Below are 10,049 nucleotides of genomic sequence, written 5' to 3'. Positions count from 1 at the left end.
TGGCGTGACAATCAACTAATGATGGAAGTAGACGAAGTACTACCTTAAAATGTGACAAAATTAAAGTTGCGATCAAATATTTTAAAAGAAAATTCCTCATATCCCCTAATGATATCTAATCACGGCACCACAACCAACCACCATGTTTGACTAATCTCTTGCAATCAACGAGAGACTGATCCCCACCCCATCCACATCAACCATACTCTACACTCCCCAAAACATTTACTACACACAACATATCCTTTCAAACACCGAAAATTATATATTCCAATTGATCCATATTAGCAGTGAAGTGATAGTTCATGTCATCTACCAGAAGTACGACACAAGTAAAAATGAAAATCTTGCCAAGATAGTTCATTTTCACACCAAACGAAGTAAGTTAATTACATGACTCAAATTTTTATTTTTACAATAATAGAAGTCTTTGTCTTATTATCATAGATTTAAGCATATCCTTTCAAACACCGAAAATTATATATTCCAATTGATCCATATTAGCAGTGAAGTGATAGTTCATGTCATCTACCAGAAGTACGACACAAGTAAAAATGAAAATCTTGCCAAGATAGTTCATTTTCTCACCAAACGAAGTAAGTTAATTACATGACTCAAATTTTTATTTTTACAATAATAGAAGTCTTTGTCTTATTATCATAGATTTAATAATCAAGGATAAACCTCAATGAGAAACCTCAATCCTAATTCATATGCAATCTTGTACCCACTATAGCTAACATCAAAGAAAAGTTTTTCCCACTCTTTCTCAGTTCTTTCTTTTCCATTGTGCAAAACCATCATCGCGAGACCGTAAAAGAGCCGAGTTTCAGTCTATTGATGGTCTTCTTTGTTGTTACATATGATCACATCAATAATGATCACTTTTTCTCCATTCTCCTTGCTTGGGATCTTCTTTGCATTTCTTCAATATTTTCACACACTCTTCATCATTCCAGTCATGCAATATCCACTATTTTTTTTGTTAGTGTGAAAAAGTTGTTGTTAGCATGAATCCAACGTGAAAGAGTTAAAATATATAGATGCTATTTAAGAAAACTAAACCATAAGGTAGGTGTAAGAAAAGAAATCTATACCTTGAGCATAATCTCATTTGCTTGAGGAATGAATTCAAACATAATTCCCTTGATGTAGGTCAAGTTCATACTACCTTCCAAGCCTTCAACAACATGTGGAAGTTCAAACACAGCACACTGAAAGTGCGGGAAAGCATCTACAATAGCTTTGGCCATAAGTCTTATGTTTCCTCCAACATCCACCATAGACTTCATTTTATCGAAGATGTTTTTGTTGGGAAATGACGGGGAGTCAAGTATGGTACAATATGAAGTATTGATCGTACAAGAAAGAAAGCATTAAAAACAAGAAGAAAGATTGGCAGAGGAACAGAGTAACTGCATTACTAACATCTACTGGAGAGAAAAATACAATATCAGCAATATATAAACTGGAAGAAGATTCAAATATATATATGGGGACAATCCAAGCTCTAGAAGCAGAGTTGTAGATAAAATAGAATGCCCTAAAAATTTCATTATCTTGATCTATTTAAGTCCAACACAAATTCTATCTCCCAATAAGGTTTATAAATAGAACTTCAACTAGAATTTGCCAATATATTTCGAATAGAATTCTGAAAACATTACAATTATAATTCTTCTTAATATGCAATTTAATTAGAACTCTCAATGATTTTCATCAAAAAATTCAGGTTATACCCAAATTTTAACAATTTCCAACTTGATACGAATTTTGGTGCAACAAATGAAGTGCCAAAATTTTTCCACCTGAAAAAATAAGAACGATTGCAGCGAAATAGATTACACTCTTCAACCAGAGCCAAACTTCTCCATCTCACGAAAAATTACTCTTCCTCTTCCACAGTATCTACAAATGATACCTAAACCAAACATCGGTTTCCCAAAATTCCCACAAGGATTTCAAGATTTACAAAATAAGGTCGAAGCACACCCTACAGTAAAATCAACTCCAAATGCTTTAACCGAAGGCCCTTTACTAGTCTCGACATCTTTAAAACCACAAGAAAACATACGCAACTAGATCAGCATCCTTGTACCTATCCTCAATGGGTCCCTCCGTAGCAGTTGAAGACGACGGAACCGCAGACAATGGTGGCAAAGCAAAATTATCTATATCTTCCAAACTCATTTGAGTAGTGTTCTTCAATAATAACCCAGAGCCAACTCCTAAAGGCACAGTACAAAATTGTATATCCACCACGCTACTAAACCTGTGATAATAATTCTCCATCAATTCTACGTGACCTTGCAAGGTGTATAATCAGGACCTCTTCCACCCCTCAACACAACACGGACACCCTTCTGGACCTTCAAGACTCCATCTCATCTAGAGAACTCATAACTTTTAGAATCAAGGTACTCAGTGAGATAAGATTCTTCTTCAAATCTGGAACATGTCGAACCTGGCCAATTGTTCTAATTGTCCAATCCATCAACTTCAATCTGACCCAGCCAATACTAGCTACTTGACAAGGTTCATTATTTTCCATGACAACACCACCTTGCATTACTATTTTATATGCTTCAAACAAATCCTGATTAGGACATATATGGAACGCACAAGCTGTTTCCAAAATCCATTCCTCATTAGGCTTGGATTTCAAGTCAGAAATAGTCAACACATCTCCGCCACCCAAATTGTCGTCAACTACTTTGGTCTCATCTGAAATATCTGATTGCCTCCCATGATGTACAGACGAATTACCCTTTTTCTGCAACTTCTCGCAATCCCTCGTGATATGTCCTTTCCTTTTGCAATAGAAACAAACATGATTGTTGAAATTTGTCCTCGACTTACCCTTTTGTCAATCACTATGAACCACAAGACTTTCTTCATCTTTGGACTCAGATCCAACCAAACCCTTCATCTTTTCCTTTGAAAACAAGGCATCATACACATTTTCAATAGTGAATGTTTCACAACTGTACAAAATCGTGTCCTTGAATGACAAAACAAAGTAGGCAGTGAGCAACAAGATCAAGGCCAAGTCCTCTTCATTATGTTTTACCTCTAACTTTTCCAAATCATGGATGATCTCCTTGAACAGGGCCAGAAGTCTTCAAAAGATCCTCCTTTTGCCATGCGATAAGAATATAGCCTCTGCTTCAAATGCAACTTGCTTGTCAGACTTCTGATCATACTCAGTTGCTCGAACTTCAACCATAATGCAGTTGTTGACTTCTTCTTCAAAATGTTTTGAAGAATATTGTTAGATATATATAGATGAAGACGAATCTGCAAAAGAGCCTTCCGATCTTTTCATTACTTTTCCTCAATTGTCCAAGTTGTGGGCATCTTTTCAAATCCCAACAACACATCATCCAAATCCATCTATGACAAAACGGCTCGCATCTTCACTTGCCACAACAAAAATCTTGTATTGCGATCCAAATGTAGAATTTCATATTTCATGACTACGATCGATAACAGAAATCTCAAACAAAAATATCACAAACAATAGCTCCGATACCACTTGTTGGAAAAACAACAAGGAGGCAAGTATGACACAATATGAAGTATTGATCGCACAAGCAAGAACAAGATTAAAAACAAGAAGAAAGATTGGTAGAGAAACTGAGTAATTTTATTACTTACAACCAAGAGAAAAATACACTATCAGCAATATATAAACTAAAAGAATATTCAAATATACATAGGGACAATTCAAGCCCTAGAAGCAGAGTTGTAGATGAAATAAAATGCCCAAGTCCAACACAAATTTCTACTCCCAATAGTGCTTTTAAATAGAACTTCAACTAGAATTTGCCAATATACTTCAAAGAGGATTCTAAAAGCATTCTAGTTAGAATTCTTCTGAATGTGCACTTTTATTAGAACTCTTAATTATTTTCATCAAAGAACTTGGGTTACACCAAATTCGAACAGTTTCTGCAATCTTCAGTAAGTATTCTACTTAACCACTCAATGTCGTTAACAATATTTTCATTGAAAAACTGATTGAGCTTTGGGTTGTGACTACTAGAGTCCCAGAATGTGCTTCCATGGGTTGTCTCAAATGCAAAGGGGTCGTCTTTTTGAAACCATTCATTCGTATGATGCCATGGCTTTTTGCAAATAGAATTGAAATGGGCTTGTACAAATGGTATCATACTCATGGCCCTGTCTTTGATGAGGAGACGAGAAGCCAGTGTAAGCTAATAACCCATATTTGCATCACCTTTGGAAACTTTTTTCTCGATAAAGAACCTTGAATGAACTAGAACCTGCATGAGACGGTACACACCATGAACTTTTGCATAGTTGATGCGGAGTGCATTGGCATGTTTGTGGATGATATCCGGTATGCGTAGTTCAGTTTCACATTTGAGAGATGTGATGTATATGACGTTGTTTTTGTGGTTCCAAAATCTAGCTTGAGCTTGTGGAAGCTCAATCTATTGTTCTCCAATAGGGAACGCCATTCCTAGAACTTGAAATTTTCACAAGAATGTACTAGTCATGCTCTATGCATTAGATTGAGTTATATATTGTAAACAATCATATAAATGAATTTAGAAAGCCTTTGTTTGAGTCCCATTTCCCGAAATACGTTGTTTTCTAAAATTCATATTTAACCATACATTCTCCCAATAAAATAATTTGGCATATAAACCTAAAACTTTTTTATATTATTTAACAAGACATTCTTCAAAAAATCCACTGTTCCAAAATCTATTAATCCAATTAATGGGTCTGAAACAATAATATAAATATACATGTATATACGATAAAAGACCATCATATAACGAAAGTTCTTATCTAATGAACTGATGAGAGGTTTATTCTTGCTGAATACTTTAGTGCTTAATTCCTGTGTTGTCACACTATGTAGAAGGATAGCACAGTTAATTTTAGTAATTATCACAGAAATTTGCTCTCAATGGCTACACTTTAGCCACTAAACTTTATAAAAATATTTTAATTAGATCATGACTGAGTTTGAGGCCTATTTATTAATTGAATATCTTATGCATCTATATGTCAAGTTGTAGGATTTAACTTAAAAGTCATAACTGCATCATATTTTGGCATAAGAAATCAATTTTTATACACGTATTTATACCTCCACAGTATTACTCAATTATGCACCACTAATTTTGTCTATTTATAATTTAAAACCATTTATAAACAACTTCCAAACTTGACATGTTTGACCAAGCTTAAAAGTTTTCTTATGGGTAAGTAGTAAAACAAATGATTTTTTAGATTTTTTTGGTGCATTTGGCCCCAATCTTTAAAAAAATTGCATACACATACTCAACCTTTTTTCTTCGCAATTTTTTCCTCACTTTCGTTAATTAGCATAACTAGAAACATTCTTGATATTGTTACCTCATTCCCTTTTCTTTATTTCCTTTCTTTTTCTATTAACATTGCTCCTTCACCCAACATAATGGCTAAATTTTTTAGGGTTAATGTGCTGTTCTTGGCCTATTTTTGGTCTTAAATTAGATGTTCCAACCTCATACAGGGATAAACATCATGGAAAACAAATTCAGAATGACTTTGACCTCGTCATTCAAGTGAATATAGAAAGTGCTGGCTGTCCATACATTTTTAGCACATATTTATTTTACAAATATAATTGATTAAACTTACTTTATCTTTATATATATCGTGAGATCCACAAGTATTATCAACTTATCTACCACTTATCTCTAATTTTTTATTAATTTATAACTTTGAATGATTATATTCTAATTCTGAATGCACATTGGGGCTATATTTAATAGGGACTTTTAAGACCTTTTTTAAGTGATAGACTTTTGTGAAATTTCTAGACTTTAATAGATTTGTATGGAATTAATGAAAGTCTTTTATGGACTTCTATTAATTTTGTACTTTAAAACTTTCGTAGAATTTATTTGACTTTTGGAGACTTTTATTTAAATTAGAATTGCCATTTCTATCAAACAAACAAGCAGAGAAGAAATGAAAATGCAAAAGAATTTCAATATATTGAAATAGAAAATTATGAATGTTATCAAGAAATTAATGTATCAAATGAAAATAATGAAAAAGATGAAGGTGAAGATTATGAAAAAGAAATTGGATATGTAGATATGAGTTAATATAGGAATCTTAGAAAATCTAGAAAATTAGAAATCAAAGCCTTATCAGAAGAAGATCAAAATGATGTAGAAATTAAGATGTAAGAAAGTAATGGAAGTAATAAAGGTTTTAATTCGGAAACAGACCAAGAATTGTGTATGCATACACAAACGTTGAAACAAATATTATCCGAATAAACAAATCGGAACCATCCTTTCCATAAACTATAGCTCAATGACATACAATAACCAAGGAACAACTATTCATTTGGGATGTAAAATAACAAAAAGAACGATATAAAAACACTTTGATTAACGAAGAAAACGTTGATGCCTTTCAACTCAGTTTGTTGTTACTCTTTATTTATTTGTCATATGAGAAAAATATTGAAATTGAAATGATTGATCAAACTGAAATAAAAAGTAAATTTGGTAACTATTTGAAAAAATAAAAAATAAAATTCCAAAACCAAAATAGAATTTCAATATAAGTTGCGTGACTAACTTTTTTTTTTTTTAATTGGTTTTAAAAAATTAACCGTGTTAGATTTGAAGTGACCGTTGTAAATTTGGGAAGGGGTTCTTTTTGTGATTGTAATTGATGAAAGATTACTTTAAAATTTTAATAACTGCACACTAAGAGAACACAGGAAATAAGAACTAAAATCTGCAGCAAGAATAAGCCACAGTTTGATATGGATTAAAACCAGATTTTTAGCATATTTGGATAAAAGTTAATGCAATGTCTGGTTGAAAGTTATGAATTTCATAAAATATATGGTTAAAATTAATTGTTGACTTCAACTTTAATTATAATCTAGAGTAAAATCTTTACGAGACAGAGGCTAAACCTCGGTGCAAAAGTTAACATTTTTTAACAGTCCAATGATAGAATGACATGTGGCATTATGTCAGGAAAATGGGCAAAATTTTCTGACACTATAGCATGATTGAACATCTAACTTCTATTAAAAAACTCAACGAGTTGCCACTGTTGATGGAACAGTAAATGAATCACAATTTACTGTACAAAAGAGAAGAAAATGAAGTCATTTTTGTCTATGTACTTTATCTTTTTTTTTTCTTTTTTCTTTCTCTTCTTTAGCTCACGTCCATCCCATTTTTGCTCCTTATTTTTGGCTACCATACTAGGCAACCATACTCCTTATTTTCAGGTACAACAATTTTTATTGATTGATTTACTCAAGGCAGTTGATGAAGTGTCTGGATTTAAATATCTCTTTCTACTCCCCTTTTCTTCTTGAAAAAAAATTTTGTTGGTTGTAATGGTTAGTAGTGTTTTCTTCGTATTTTTTTATGGAATTGATTTAGCTTTTGTTCCAAGTTATATAAAAAATGCATATTTTCCTTTCCACCAGAGTGAGTTTGTTGCAAAGTTGAATGAATTATATTTCTTTGTTTTACAGGGAGGTAGTTTTCGCCTTTGGTAAGTAAATATAGATTTTTGCTATGAATTGAATGAATGTTGGTTCAATTTGACTGTGTGTTCTACGTTTGCAAGGGTTTTTTAGAGGGATATTATCATTCCGTTTTAATTGTTGCCGGAAGATTAAGGATTTTATTTTGTTTTAGGAGGCAAGACAAGAATTATGGCAAAAGATGCTCTAATGGATCACTTGGGTTGGAAAAAGGCCCATGTCTTCAATTATTCAAGTTGGTGAGTTCTAATTTTGAATTTTTAATAATGTTTGATTTTTTGATTTTCATTTCTATTGTTGAAAGGTAAATAGCGTACATTTCTTGTTTGTGATTATATGTCAAAATTTCCTGATTTTTAGTGGTGAAATATTCTCAAAACATAAACTAAGCACGCACGCGATTTCAGTTGTAAAACCACAAATTTAAAACCAACCTATCGGTAAACAATTCGACTTCAACTTGTTTTAGCTCATTGATGTTAGCTCGGTGGTTAGTCAAATAATAGGTACAACAATTTCTATTGATTGATTTACACAGTTGAAGAGGTGTATGAATTTAAATATCTCTTTCTAGTCCCCTTTCTTTTCAAAAAAAAAATAAAATTTGCAGGTTGTAATGGTTAGTAGTGTTCTAGAAAGTATATCTTAGTTGGGTAAATTGACGTTAATTTGGTACATTCATTTTTGTTGGAATACTGAGAAAGTATTGCTTTAGTGTACCTTTGATGTTAATTTGGTGAATTCATTTTTGTTGGAATACTGAACATTTAGTTTTGCTAATTTTATTGTAGATGCTTTAAATAAAATAAAAAAAATTGCTCTGCACTTCATGGGAGCAAAGTGCGGAGTTGCTCCCACAAAGTGCAGAGTTACTCCGCACAAAGTGTGCGGAGTTACAAACATCATTCACCATAGTGCGGAGAGATCAACTCTCTTCGCACAGTGTGGAGAGTTTCTCCAAACTCTTCGGAGAATTTATTCCTAGAGAGTTTGGAGAAACTTTTTTTTGTTTATTTTTCATTTTTTTCTATTTGATTTTTTATTTTTTCATATTACCATATTTTTTCACCAATGTCGAGTTATCTCCAAACTCTCCGGAGCTAGATTTTTTTTCGACGTTTCTCTTTCTTTTTATTCTCTTTGGTTTTTTAAATTTAAACTATTTGATTTTTTATTTGGAGCTAGATTTTTTTTCCACGTTTCTCTTTCTTTTTATTCTCTTTGGTTTTTTTAAATTTAAACTATTTGATTTTTTATTTCTTTAGTTTACCTTGATATTATTGGAGAGTTTGGAGAAAAAAAAAATTTTTATTCTTTATTTTTTTCTATTTTATTTTTTATTTTTTCATATTACCATATTTTTTCACCAATAATGAGTTATCTCCAAACTGTCCGGAGCTAGATTTTTTTTCCAAGTTTCTCTTTCTTTTTATTTTCTTTGGTTTTCTTAAATTCAAACTATTTGATTTTTTATTTTTTTAGTTTACTTTTGATATATAATATATATGCATACATTTCTACATAAGAAACAAACAAGAAAATAGCTTAACAAAAAAATAATTTTTTTAAGCATCCGTAATAAAATTAGCAAAACAAAATATTCGATATTCCAACAAAAATGAATTCACCAAATTAACATCAAAGATCACACTTAAGAAATACTTTCTCGATATTCCAACAAAAATGAATTTACCAAATTATTGTCAATTTATCCAACTAGATTAGGCAATACTTTCTAGAAAAATAATTAATTATACAGCTTAAACAAGAAACACGTCCACACACAACGAAGTCTATCGAAGCAAATATGGTGCTACGCCAGAGTAATTTCGGCACCAAGTGGCAAACGAAGCAACAAGTTGTTGATTTGCTTGTATCAATAGCCTCAAGAGGCGATCCAATTACGACTCATTCAAGTATGTAATGCTCATATAGAAGTAATGTTTTGCAAATGGCTAAATAATTGCAGTTGTTATAGTAGTATTTGGACATCCTTCACTAGTAGTTCTCAATTGACAATCCCCATGATTTTTAGATAATTGTTGAGAAGAATTGAGAGAGAGGATGAACGGAAGAAAGAGATAAAAAAAAATAATAACTTTAAATAGATGAAGAAGCATGATTGACATAGAAGGTGAGCACAAATAAAGGCAAATCTTTTTTAAATTTATTTGTTCTTCAATAAGGTAGCAATTGCATTTAATTTTATTTGCAATCAGTTTAGTTATAGATTTCACATTTATATATTAATTGAATAAATCAGTTAGTAAAAATATGTTATGATAGAGAACAACTAACTTATGTAAGTAAATCAGTTATTACAAGAAGAATTTATAGAAGAATTAACAGTTAGGTAAAGCTAACAATATATGATAACTAATTTATCATTAATTAAATAAAATATTGGAAGAAGCGTTTGTACAACTATTAAATCACCTAAAGCTAACAATGTGCAATTTGATTTTATAAGGTATTCAGATTTTAGAAGAAAAATACT

The 10,049-nt window shown here is 31.6% G+C and overlaps 1 pseudogene; it reads right to left on the bottom strand.

The window, feature by feature from the left end:
• Nucleotides 1–672: 672 nt before the first annotated feature.
• On the bottom strand, nucleotides 673–4,178 carry LOC111412670 (annotated as a pseudogene).
• Nucleotides 4,179–10,049: the final 5,871 nt, after the last annotated feature.

Source organism: Olea europaea, chromosome 16 (assembly GCF_002742605.1).
Source record: "Olea europaea var. sylvestris chromosome 16, O_europaea_v1, whole genome shotgun sequence".
Classification (NCBI taxonomy): Eukaryota; Viridiplantae; Streptophyta; class Magnoliopsida; order Lamiales; family Oleaceae; genus Olea; species Olea europaea.
The sequence above is the reverse complement of the archived record's forward strand: the minus strand, read 5'-3'. Positions and strand labels throughout refer to the sequence as shown.